This window comes from Cupressus sempervirens, chromosome 9 (assembly GCF_028749045.1).
Source record: "Cupressus sempervirens isolate cs-2001-9-10 chromosome 9, ASM2874904v1, whole genome shotgun sequence".
Lineage (NCBI taxonomy): Eukaryota > Viridiplantae > Streptophyta > Pinopsida > Cupressales > Cupressaceae > Cupressus > Cupressus sempervirens.
Genome location: NC_143126.1, coordinates 768,775,171 through 768,789,788, shown reverse-complemented (window position 1 = coordinate 768,789,788; position 14,618 = coordinate 768,775,171).

The following is a 14,618-nucleotide window of genomic DNA, read 5'->3' as shown; positions in this document are numbered from 1 at the left end:
GGACAAAAATCCCCAAAGGAGATGTCAAGTCCTTGGATAAAGAATACAACAAATAAATACACAACAAGGATAACTTTAGTTACAAATCTCACTCATCGGTGACCCTGAATTTGGCAAAAAAAATGCACTTTTGAGGTGGTCGTATCGCCCACATTTAATGAAAATTGGGTCCCATGATTTGACCAATTGCCAATAAAGATACAAAATGATTTTACTTTTAGTGATGTCTTCACCAATAGAATTTGATCTTTTCACATGATACATTAAATATTTTCACCTATAATATCTAAGGCTTGCCTTTATTGATGGTCATGTATTCACAATTGTGTGGTATATTTTTAAGTTAGGTGAGAGTTTAAGCACATATATATGACACGTGTCTATATTTTGGAGAGTTTCCCTGGAACTTTATATCCTTCTCACTTTGTCCTGAAATAGATATTATTGTAGACATGTGTCTTTATTTCAGGAACTTTCTCTAAAACATGGTGTCCTTCAAAAAATTTGCCTGAAATAGGATTTGGGTCATTGATTAAGGACCATCCAATAGTTATAGAAATAGGGTTTCTACATGTTATATGATCTAATATTAACTCATGCTCATTTAACCTTCGATTCTGATAATTAATTATGCTCCATATAATAATAATAGAATAATAGTTTCTAGATATGTGTACTTATGAACCTATGGCTTATTAACTTTGATTTTCTTAAATAATGAAAGATTCACCAATATTTTATAGAATTTCAATAAGATTTGAAAAACATCGCCAATAAGATCAAATTTTTCCAACTTTGAAAATAAAATCACTAATATAAAATAATTTTTTCCCCTAAAATAATGTTGGGTTTGCCAAAGTTTTATAGTTTTTTACAAAGGGGGTTTCTTAAAGTTATCCTAATACACAATAAACCACAAGGTATGTACCCACAATATAACACCAATGAAAGTGCAAGATGATATATTATCATAAATTGTCTTGCAATAACATTTTTATTACATCATTATGCAACTATGATCAAAATCAACATCAATTGCAACTCCAAGATTTTTTCTCTACAAGTAATCGTTGAATGCTACTATTTTATTCCTAATGACATTCTTGTTGATCTCAGATTGGTTTTGACAAGTGAGTGTCAAGACACTTAAGCCATTTACTTAGTTCATGCTAAACTAGTAATACATGCCAAGCACAACATGTAAATATTAGATCATGCCAAGTTGCAGCAAGTGTCGAGTTACTCAAGTGCTGAGTAGATAGACCATCTCGAGTGATTTAGGAGATGAGTAAACAATGAATGCCAAGTAATCCAAGTGTCGAGTCACATTATAAATAACAGTGCATGCCAAGCATTATAGACTTCATATGCCAAGTAACACAGTTTTAACATATTTGTTTGTAATGGCACAAACAACTATGTAAACCATTTTTGAGCTGACTTAAGATTATATTTTTAACATTTTGGAAATAAGGAGGAATCTATATTTGAATTCTTTATGCAATTATATGCAACCAATCATAAAATGGGAAGGATTAAGCAACAAAATGAATGAATCTTAGTGATAGATTCATAACTAACCCTAAGCCACCTAAGTCTTCTTAAGGAGGATGATGCCCTAAACTCTATATGAAAGAGGAGAGTGGATGTGGAAGGAATTGAAGGAGCAAACAAGATAGTTTGCATGTAGAGCTTTCAAAGTTTCTTAGAAGTTATGATGAAAGAGTGAATTGTAGAATCAATTAGAGAAGAACAGAGGATAGTGCAAAGGATATAATGTTGAGACATCTAATCATGAAGGATCAATACAAGATTTTGTAGAGGTGATTTGTTATCAGGCAAGCAAGTGCCAATCACAGGAACTATGCTGAGACATTTTAACAGGTGATTTTAGTTAAATCTCTTAACAGAGTAGTCCTAACAGACTATATGAAATCCTTTAACAAGGTGCTTAATTAGTTGTAAGTTGAAGTCCTCTAACAAGGCACACTTCTAACAAGGTGTTGAAATCCTCTAACAAGGTGAGACCTAAAAATCTTTGTAAGCCTTTAACAGGGTAGATCTTTCACAAGGTAGATCATGTTTCATGGTCAACACATTATAACCTTCATTGGATACACTTTATTACTGCGTAGTGAAGATTTGTGGGTGTCATCCCCACCCCAATTTTACCTTCTCACTTGGAGGGTTTATGGGTAATAATATCCGGTGTTATGTGTGTGAATGCTTTCATGGTTATATGATATATATGCATATGCTTTACATGTTATTTCAACTTACTTATTGAGTGCATGTAATGAATGTATGGTGAAAGTTACATGGGTCCAAGTTTAAATTATCGATTCCCCCCCACTCTCAGAAGTTTACCTTTCCTCTTGTAATTCAAACAATTCTGTCACTTTTATCACACAACTCTTTCAATGCTTAAAATTGGAACCCTTACCCTAATTGTATACAAGATTACCAGCTACAAGTCATCTTGTTTGATCAACAATATCCAAGATAGAGAAAATGTAATAAAAATATATAAGTCAAGATTTGGGTATGTGCACCAAGATGGCATTCAAAAAGGGGTATAAGTGGACACCTTCTTTTTTAGAATTAGGTAATCATGATCTTGGAAGACTCATTTGAGGGTCATGCACTAAAGCTAAGAAAATATCTAAAACAAAAATATTGCAGTACCCTTAATCTAGTTTCTAAAATACTGTGGTTTTTTAAAAAATGGATAAGATTAAGAGGGTCAAACCCCTCACACCCAAAAAAATCTTCCTATTTTTTTCTAAAAAATAAACATAGTTGTTTTCATGCACTCAAAAAAAAATAGTTACATTTGGTATTTTGCAAAACCCTTTGGTAGGATGATAGGTAAGTGTGAGATCTAGAAGTTAGGTATTCTTTCATAATTTTCAAATGAATAGTTTTTTTTCTATGATTTTTTGAAGTGACTCCATCCTAAAATTTAGGTATCTCTTTATGGGCATAACTTGAATTAGAATAATCTAAAATCACTCCATCCTAAAATTTAGGTATCTTTTTATGGGTATAACTTGAATTAGAATAATCTAAAATCAAAAAGTGTATAGAATCAAGTGTAGAACAATAATATGTAATTTATTTTCCATTTGGTTAAGTAGATCAAAAGTTATTAAAAAAATGGTAGACATATGTCTGAGAGGACTATCGAGACACCACTATAGAAAAATCAACTTCACAATGTTAACATTGTCTAATGTGTGTGTGTGTGTGGTTAGAAAGGTAAGAAAATGTGTAAGATTGTGGTAGTAATTTTAGAGATACCCAATTCACCATTTGCAAACCTGATGAAGTCAAAGACTAGAATTAATCTTAGAAGATTAAAAAATATATATAGAAATGAAAAATGGAGGGAAAACATCAACCCAATCCTTTGGGTAGTTAAACAAGCCTATTACCAAGCCTAAACATGATCAAACTTTTTTGTTAACAAAACGTGATCGCGTTATTCTTCGTATGAGATAGTATAGTCATACGAGACATAACACAATCACGTTATGTCTAGTATGAATTTACTAGACATAACATGATTGCGTTGTCTATGTAAAAGTATATTCAGTTGTTTAGAGGCCTAATAGGCCTAATTAGACCTAGTTAATCAAGCAACTACCTAAAAATAGATTAATTTCATCAAATAAATGATTGGATCAACTAGGACATGATAAAAATCTCTAAATCCTAAGTTTTGCACTATAAATGAGCCATGCATGGGACACACTAGAACCATCACATTTTTCAATTGCTTTATCATTTTGTTTCGAATATTGTGAGAGTAGTTAGAAAAAAACATTGTAAGGAAAACATGTGTATTACCAAAGACTTCCCAAATCCCACCACAGAAAGAGTGTGGTGGAGGGACGATGCACAATGAATTTTATACAAAGATTCAAATGTCAATTCTATCAGGGAAAGTTTAGCTTCTAGAACTTAGACTATGGATCTTGGAATCATTCAGTTTGGTGTCCATCCAAATGGTGACCCTTACAAGACATACCTAATCACAATGTAAGGTCATGATATAGGAGAGAGATTCTTGTGGTTGAACCAAAAGATAAATCATCTTCTGAAGAAATGTTTGAGACTTCCTATGAAGGCTTTGAGGTGCCTCAATTCATTTTACTCAACTTTATCTTTGATTTTTATCATGTAGGAGAATTCAGTGATGGGCTTTTGTGTGTATGTCAAGAATAGGAGGAAGAAGGGTATGAAATTAAGCCAAGCGTGCATCACCATGAAAAACAAGAAAACCTATAGTAATATTCTTCTTGAACATGGCTAGATAAAATATAGGAGCTCTTGGCAAGATGAAAGAAAAATTGGTGCTCAACATTGATAGCCAATTTAGTATAGATCTTGAAATGATGAAACATATTGATAAGCGCTTTGGTGAATGTATGGATATAATTTTGAAGGTGCCCCAATTTCTCTCTCTCTCTCTCTCTCTCTCTCTCTCTCTCTCTCTCTCTCTCTCTCTCTCCCAATTTGAAACAAGAAAGATAAAATTTTCCATGACATTCTAGTAGTTGGAGGTGTTGATGTTGATGAAAGATTAACCTTACAACTCCCAAGAATCACTTGCATTCAAACACTTGTTACAGAAGAGAGAAGTGAAAAGCTATGGAGGCTAGAATTCCTAGATCCATAGATGAGACATTCTTGATGAGCAAAAAAAGAAATTGTTATTAAAAAAAGTGAATTAATAAATTACAAAGAGATCAATCCTTATAAAAGGAGATCAAAACCCTAATAGGAATCTAACCTAGGTTGCATAATAATAATTAATAAAATAATTAATTATTATATGCCTAAAGTTTAGCTTAAGTGAAATAGAGTTAATAAGTGACTTAATAATTAAATCAATATGATTTAATTAATAACTATATACTTTATTACTCTAACACCCCCCTTAAGATAAACTTAGGGAGTAGTTGAAAACCTAAAAACTACCACTGAAAGGAAATTTGGGTCTCGACAACAAGACTTGATGAGCTACACAAGCACAACCAAATCTCTGAAAAGAAAAGAAATAGAGAAAACCACATGGGAAAAACCCTACTCCAAAAAGAGATGAAAAGAATATTCCAAAAGATAGGAACAAAAGAATGATCATGAAGAACACCACTAAATCATGAAGCTACAAACACTATCAAACTACTAATTTGAAGAACCTCCACTGTATAAAACATGACTAGGTAGAGAAGACTAAGTTTAAAGATTCGATCAATTGAAGATGGAAGGTATCTTCATGGCCTCCAAAAATAGGAATGAAAGAATGTCTATATGGTAAATGATCCATCTCATTGAAATGCATAGGTATCCAACCACTGCAATCACCTGGTACATAGGATCATTTACTAAATACATAGCTCACTCCATCGAACCAAGATATAAATAGAGCCAAACTAACCCCCATATCATGATGAGAGGTAAGAAATGAACACTAAAATTGGATGCAATATCTCTTGTAGAAAGAAGAACCATGAACATCCAGAGTGCAAAAGAAGTACAAACACCTATAATGGCACGTATCATTGACACATCATGAGGCTAATGTCATGGAAGGAATACTCACTTGATAAAGGAAGATGACTAATATGGCCAACATGAAACCATCCAAGGCACTTTATAATGTAGTGCAAGTACAACAAAACACAAAGATGTGGAAGATCCCAAAATGCAATAGAGTGACAGTTTATCTCAATGCATTTGCAAAAATACTACAAAAGGATGTCAACAAAGATCAAAAGAGACATAAGGCTAATACAAGAGATAGTACAACCCATGAAAAATCATCTGAAGTAATAAAATTGATCTTCAAACTTGAAATAACCAAGATATCTATTAGAATGCAAAAAGAAAAAAAATTGACTGGGATGTGCCTGGAGCAGAATCTGGAAAATAGAATGTCTCAAGACATATCTCCCAGAGTGTAAAATAAAACTTTTGAATTTGACTACATAAACTAGAAAACAAAAAAATCAAAAGCCCAAATATCTCATTTGTGAAAAATAGAATCCAGATGAGCAAGTTATGAGATCTATTAGATTTCCACAATCCATGCTAATGTGCTGTCAAATTTCTGGATTTGATTGTGTATAATTTTTTTACATCAACGTTTCGGATCATACTACATGATCCATCATCAGGATGTTCTCTTTTCTCTCTAGCATCCTGATGATGGATCATGTAGTATGATCCGAAACGTTGATGTAAAAAAATTATACACAATCAAATCCAGAAATTTGACAGCACATGAGCAAGTTATGACTAAAAAGCCACATATAGGTCAAAAAAAGTGTTGGAAGGGAAAAACATAAAAATTATCGCCTCAGGATCTACGTTAATTGTCTTGAAAAATGTGCACAGTAGTACTAGAAATTACCTCAGGAAGCGTGTCATCAATTTTTGAGTCAAAAATTTGGTACGTTTGTCAAAAATCTTGATTTGTGTGCCAAAAAAATCTCAATTTTCATATCAAAATTCTTAATTTTTATGCCAAAACTCTTGATTTTCATGCTGAAAAATCTTGATATATGTGCCAAAAAATTAAAAAATCACTGCCTTAGGAAACACACCCAATTTGGAAGCAATATTATTTTTCCTCATATTCCAACTGTGTCAAAATTAGATAAATTTTATATAAAAATAGGGGTTTTTGTGCACTTTGAGCTCAACTGTGATGTCTGTTTGGGCTCAAAGTGATTTGAAAATCAGTGACCCCCCTAGATTCAATACAAAGCAACTTTTAAAAATGAAACCCTCTAAAAGAAAAAACACAGATCTGAAAGCCAAATCTGACCTCTCATAAATAGAACATGGGCATAAAGATTTGGAGCTCTAATACTATGTTGAAGTTGATGAAAGATCAACCTCACACCTCCCAAGAATTACCTACATGTAAACACATGTCACAGAAGAGAGAAGCAAAAAGATATGGAGGTTGGAATTCCCAAATTCGTAGATGAGACATTCTTGATGAGAAAAAAAAGAAATTGCTATCATCAAAAGTGAATTAATAAATTACAAAGAGATCACTCCTTATAAAAGGAGATCAAAACCATAACAAGAATCTAACCTAGCTTGCATGATAATAATTAATAAAAGAATTAATTATTATATGCCTAAAGTTAAGCTTAAGTGAAATAGAGTTAATAAGTGACTTAATAATTAAATAAATATGATTTAATTAATAACTAAATACTTTATTACTCTAAAAGGTGGTGCCATCTTCATCACAAGTTTTCCATGAAAATCCAATAGTTTTAGGTGCCATCTTCATCAGAATTTTTCCATGACAGTCTAGTAGTTGCAGGTGCCATCTTTGTCACATGTTTTCCATGACAACCTAGTAGTTGCATGTACCTTCTTCATCACAAGTTTTCCATTACAGTCCAATAATTGCAGGTGCCATCTTCATCACAAGTTTTCCATGATAGTCTAGTAGTTGCAGGTGGCATCTTCATCACAAGTTTTCCCTATCTAGTAGTTGTAGGTGCCATTTTCATCACAAGTTTTCCATGACAGTCTAGTAGTTACAGGTGCCATATTCATCACAAGTTTTCTATGGCAGTCCAATAGTTTCAGGTTCCATATTCATCACAAGTTTTCCATGATAGTTTTTTGTTCATCCAAATGGAAACCCTTATTTCGTATAAATCTAATTGCAATGCAATAATACAATGTAAGGTTAGGATATAGGAGAGAGATTTGTGTGGTTGAACTAGAAAATAAATCATCTTTAGAAGAAATGACAAAGACCTCTTGTGAAGGCTCTTAAGTGTGTCAATTCAATATGCCACAACCACCAAGTTGTTGAAAATTTGTTTAATGCCCCCCCTTGGGATTTGTGACAAGGGCTTAACTACGTCCTGTGTACTATAAGTTGAGTGGTTATATCGAGCATTAAAATATCAGCCTTTTTGTGCAACGATAACTCCATTCTTATAACACAAGTTTGGAGGGCAAGGAAGTGAAACAATCATTATCCCCTATGGTACACTTAATTTCATATGTTGCAATTGTTTTTTCACTTGTATACATGAAAGTTTGAGTAGTTTTAGGTGTCATCTTCATCACAAGTTTGGTTGATGTAGTAATCTTTTCATCACGGTCTTTAGTTGTTGCAACAACATCAAAAGCCATCTTCACCACAATATGATCACTAGATAGATCTATATGCTACTTCTAAAGTGGGATATTTTCTTTCTTGTTTTATAAAGTTGGGCGATCCTTGGAGTCCATATTGCATATATTACCATAGGTATTGGGTATCACGTGTTAAGGGAAATCAAGGTGAATGTTAACTAGGTCTTCCCAATCTCAAAAATCTTATGAATCATCATAAGATCCCTTAAAATATTATTATTAGTACATGTGCACTATAGACCTTTTGTCTCTACTTGAGCCACTACTAGATGGTGAGTATTCATCATCATCACCAGACATCTAGTCTCACATGCATATCATGTGTTAAGTGAAACCAAGGTGAATGTTAACTAGGTCTTCCCAGTCTCAGCAATCTCAGGAATCATCATAAGATCACTTAACATATTATTTCTAAGTATGTGTACACTAAAGACCTTCTGTCACTACTTGAGCTATTAATAGAGGGTGAGTATTCATCATCGTCATCTGACATCTAGGATCACATGCATGCAATTTTTAAAGTGCAACCAAGGTGAATGTTAACTAGGTCTTACCAGTCTCGACAATCTTAGGAATCATCAGAGCCTGTCAATATGCCACCATCACCAGATTTGGAGGGCATGAAAATGAAGCCATCATTATCCTATGTGGTACACTTAATTTCATATGTTGCAATCATTTTTTCACTTGTAGACATGAGCTTTTTTTCATTGCAACAAATATATGTATAGTATTTGGGTTTAAGTATGTAGTTACAAGTCTACATGTTAATGGGGGATGTAGTTTTTTCATTAGTGTTAGTTTGCTATAAATACTGTTTTTTTAAATAAATATTTCTTTGGGATTTCTCGTGAAGGTTATGTATAACCATTAAATCCTAATTCACAAGATTCTTCACATTGGAAAGAGAAAGAACACAAATAGATTGACCCAGAGATGGAAAGAGGTATCAAGTCAAGATACAAATAACATTTTTGAATCAAGTTGGGTTTGATATGGTTTTTGATAATTGGAATGCTTTTTATGTTTTCATCTCTCCTATAAGATTTGTAGAGCTTATCACTAAACTTAAGATTTATATTTTCATGTACTAGGTACTATAAAAAGACAAGGAGGTCTAGTCAGGAGAAAGTTTCAAAATTGGCGACATCAATTGAGGTGAGATATCTAAGATTATTGTAGATCCAATGGGCGTATCTCCTCCATTGAAAAATATAAGTGCTTCTAGAGACTTGTTGGCTCTAATGTATCCAAAGGGGTCATGAGGGGTCCTAGTGTGTCGAAGGGACATTAGGACCCCTTAAGATCCCTTAAGATTCCATAAGATCCCTCTAAATTTTGTTTTTGAGTGAATGTGCACTGAATACATTCTATAACTACTTGAGCTATGCGTAGATGGCAAGTATTCACCATCATATGACATAAGAACACATGCATATCTTACTTCTTTCCTTTGTTTCTTTGCCCTTTCTTAACAAAATTCATAACTAGATTCTCCATAGCCAATTTTCTTCTTGATCGTTACAACATTTTCTCCTCAAGTAAAAATATTATAGTCATTTGATATACAATCGTGCTTTTTTATTCAGTAATCCCTATAGATCCATAAAAGGGTTGAAATATAGATCTAGTAGAATAATAGTATTAGATCTACTTATGACACACTTGATGGCTATATTATTTCAAAAGGGGCCATAAGGGGTCCTAGAACTTCTCAAAAGGGATATCAACTCACCCCTTGTGACCCCATACAATCCCTTGGGGCACATTACAACCATCAAGTGTTCCCTAAGGGGTTTTACATCCCCTTAGGACACACTTGATAGATCTAATACTATTCTTATACCAGATCTAGATTTCAATTCTTTTGTAGATCTACATGATCAATCACATGCCTAAAGGATTGGCCAAAAGAAAACTATGATTGTATATCAATTGATTATAAAATGCTTAGTTAAGGAGAAAATATTCTAGTGATCAAGAAGAAAACTAGCCATGGAGATTTTGGTAATGAATTTTGTTAAGAATGAAACTGTTAGCCAATTTCTTAGGATTAAGAGACAAATCCCACCTAGTTAATGGAAAATAGTGGGAAGAGCTTCTTGAACCCATGATAGAAGTTATTGATAAGGAACTAAAGAGCTAGAAAGGGGAGAGAAACAAAGGAAAGAAGTAAGATATGCATGTGAGCCTATGTCAGATGATGACGATGATGAATACTCACCATCTACTAGTAGCTCAAGTAGTAACATAAGGTTTTCAGTGCACATATAGTCAAATGTAACGCCCTGCCAAGGGATCCAAAAGAATTAACCTAAAGTTTCACTAAGTTTGCTAAACATTTTTTTTTTTTTTTTTTTTAAAGTAAGAAAGTATAACATACACATCAAACACATAGTAGCGGAAGCAATAACATGAAATCATCGACAAACATACATTGTAAGTTACATTTCTTAAAGATCCCAAGACGTTGAGTCACGTTTAAATTTAATTAATTCTAAGTCTAACAACTATCACATACATATGAAAGAATAATCAGAAACTCCAATGTCCATAATATACATTTGTTCCGAATGCTCCTTAGCAAATTAATTCGGAATGCTCAATCATCCACTGTACATGTCACAGGGTATGAAAGGCTTAAAAGAATATACATATGTAAAGATCAAGATACAACATCCTCAAATCCATGATACAAATTACAGTAAAAATATATGAAACTATTCACCATACATGATACATCCATACATCCATAATGATAAAACATCTATCATAAAATCTAACCATCCATCATAATAATCCAAGAACATAGTGAAGGTAAATGCCAATCACGAAATCTCTAGCCACGGTGACCACGGAACGGATCTCAATGGTAAGAGTAAAAGCACTACCACCCGACCGCGTGGAACCTAAATGGTCCACTCCCACCGCGCTGAGGAGATAGTCTCAAGTCCCAAATAGGATAAAAAAACCTATAATCATAAATACTCTCTAAGTCTAGGAAATCCTATAAGTATGCTAACTCTAGGGTTCCTAAAAAGATCGACATCTAAATCCCAGAGGTACCACAAGACACGTAGGAAACCTAATATGTAAGCCGGAAAGTGTCATCACAAAAGTCACGTAGAAGTTACTCGAGCAATCCCTTAGGAATCCCGAGTACCTACTGATCCTGCGGCCACTATCCTCTCGTACTGACGAGGCATACTATGGAATGCAAGGTCGTAACCAAGCGTCCTCTCTACCCCATCCTAGTCTGTACTAGCACTCAAGGCATGGGAGAGAACATACAATTATCTTGTTAGGTTCATTTTCTCTCATTTAGTGTAAATGTTTTCACTTATTAAAAATGACTTACAATGGGTTTATCAAGGCAACCTCTTAGGGCTCCGACCCCCATTGCAAGCCACTTCCCGACTCTACACATAGATAACCTACCCTAGCTCATGAACTCATAAATCAAAGAATCATAATAAAACCACCTCAGTCCTATACAAGCAACTGAAAAACATCATAAAAGATAATCCACAAAATTACATCAGTTCTTCATGAGCAACAGATAATATCAAATAGTAATCATATGATCACGACAGTTCTCTATCAGCAACTGAAGGCATCAATGATAAGTCACAAAATCCTATGGTTCTCCAATGAGCAACCAGAAAGTAATACAAGTATAACTGATCGAGACTCAGAAATGGTTATCAAATATAATTGATCGAGACTCAAAAATGGTTAATTAGGTATTCTCAAATACATACACCTCAGCTTCACACAAGGAAACTGGAAAGCAATAACAAACAGTAAACACAATCATGTCATAGAGCACTTCATCACATTACCATGGTCGGGTTAAGAAAGATCGAGACCAATTCATCATGACATCACATTCACAACCCCCAACCTCTGGTAACAACCTAAACTGGTCAACGCTAAACCAACCCCAAAACATTCAAAGCACAAGACAACATCAAAGTCTCAGGGATTGGATCTGAAAGTATATTATTTGAGTTAAGGTAAGGTTTATGTTTCAGTTTAATGTCGAATTCAAGTAACAAAGTTTTCATATTTACCCCCTTTACGATTAACCCATTTCTATAATAACTTCCATTAAGTCAATCTTCCAAATCTACTATTTAATCAGATAATATTCATTATTAATTAACTTTAATTAAACTAATTTTAATTAAATTAATCAATAATCATTTGATCTAATTACTTATTTTAATCTATCCATTAATTGTTAAATTATTAATATTTAACCAAAATTATCAATAAATTAATATTTACCATTTACGTGAAATACATATAATATTTATTTATTAAGTATTAATAAAAATAAAACTTTTATTAAATAAAATATATAATAATTTTATTAATTTAAAAATTTTAATTAATAATAAAAATCATTTTTGTAAATAATATATTAAAGAAAAACGAGTTAACAAACTATATTATTTTTATTTTTTTTAAAAATAAAATAAAAATAAACTCAAACATATTTAATATAACCGTCGGCTTATATAAGTTGACGGCCTGCCGCAGTCCTGCGGACGCAGGACCTGCGGCAGCAGTCGTACCTGCGGTCGCAGTACCTGCGACGCAGGTCTGTCGGCTATGCCGACCGTGGGGGGTGGGCACGGGGTAATTCCCTCCCCCCCCCACAAACTTTATATAAATTATATTTTTTTTTTATAAAAAGGAGTATAATTTGTGTTTATCAATATATATATCATATATATATATATATATATATATATATATATATATATATATATATATATATATATATATATATAAAATATATATTTATATATATATAATATATATATATTTATATATATATATATATATTTTTTTAAAATAAAATAAAAAAATAGAATTTGAATTTGTTTGGATATAATATATATATAAATTTTTTTAACTATATATATATTAAAATAATTTCTTTTAATATATATATATATATAAATATATGCATTGAAAGATTGCTTCCTTCTCTATCTTGATATAGAAAAATATAGTCAATCATCCAAACATTTAATCTAGAATCTCGGTATTAGAATCAACCCTTCCCATTTAAATCTCATGTATACAGAAGTTTATAAACAAGTATCTAATAAATACCAATATCGTAATGTTTAAGTATTCTTCACAGAGAATATCAGATTTACAAACCCCAGACACGAAGAAGACAGGAAAGGATAATTGCGTAATAAATCGATAATCGAAAACACAAGACCCTACCTGATCCTGATGCTATTATGCAATCTCCAGAAACTGTAAAAGAATTCGCTCCTCTCAATAACCTTCTTCCCAAAATCTTTCTTTGGTATTCGCCTTCTGAAAATTGCTTCCAAAAGATGTCTCCCCCCAAAAATTCCCGTCCAACTTCGTATATCTCAAAAATGAACCCCCAAAGTTGTGATAAGCAAATTTCTCCTCAAATCGGGGCACTAATTGTGCGTTTACCCGAGAAGACTCTTTGCACAACTCAGTTAACTCCAAATTAACCTTTATTATCTTTTCTTATTCTTTTGCATTCAACTTTCATGCACATTAAATTGAATTATTAAATAACTTTATTTAATATTTCACTTGACTTCTATTCTTAATTAATTTATTACTTTAATCTTATGTGCACTTTTAAGAATTTAAAATAACATTATTAATTTTTTTATAATTTAATCTTTTAATTTAATTCTTATATTTAAACTCATGTTTAGATCATGCGATCTAGAATTCTTAATAAATTAATATCTTTCAACTTTTAATTTATTTTAGAACTTAATTGATAACATATTTAATTAATTTAAATAACAATAATATTTAGCATTTATTTAAAAATGACTCCAAATATATTATTATTAAATTAAATAAATATTATCCTGTTCTAAATTTATCTTTGAACTTTAATCTCCAACTTTAATTCTTTTATTTAATTAATTAATTAATTAAATATAAAGATATCATAATAATTCTTTATTAAATTAAATCATTAATTAATCTTTTTAATTAGACTTAATTAATAGAAAAATACACCAAGGACTCATAAAGCAACATACGAAAACCCATCATAGAAAAATACATACCATATCAAACAAAAAGGGTTATAACCACGAAATTACATCATTTGATGCATTCAGAGGGTACTTAACTCAGACACTTGTCCTAATTATCAATTAGGACAATTGGCTAAAGGGTTTAGGATTTGGACTTAAGAGTTTATCTCCCCTCTCTTACCATTGAGACAGTGCGATAGGGTACGCTCATCCTGACAATTCAGGGAAGTCGATACCCGTTACCTGCAACCTGCATAAAATCCACGCATGTACAAACACAATATTCTAAGCTAAACAGACAATGGCAGGAAGTGGTGCATCGTGTAGATCCCAACTAGCAGGTGACTACGACTCCCTTCCTTAACCACATCAGAA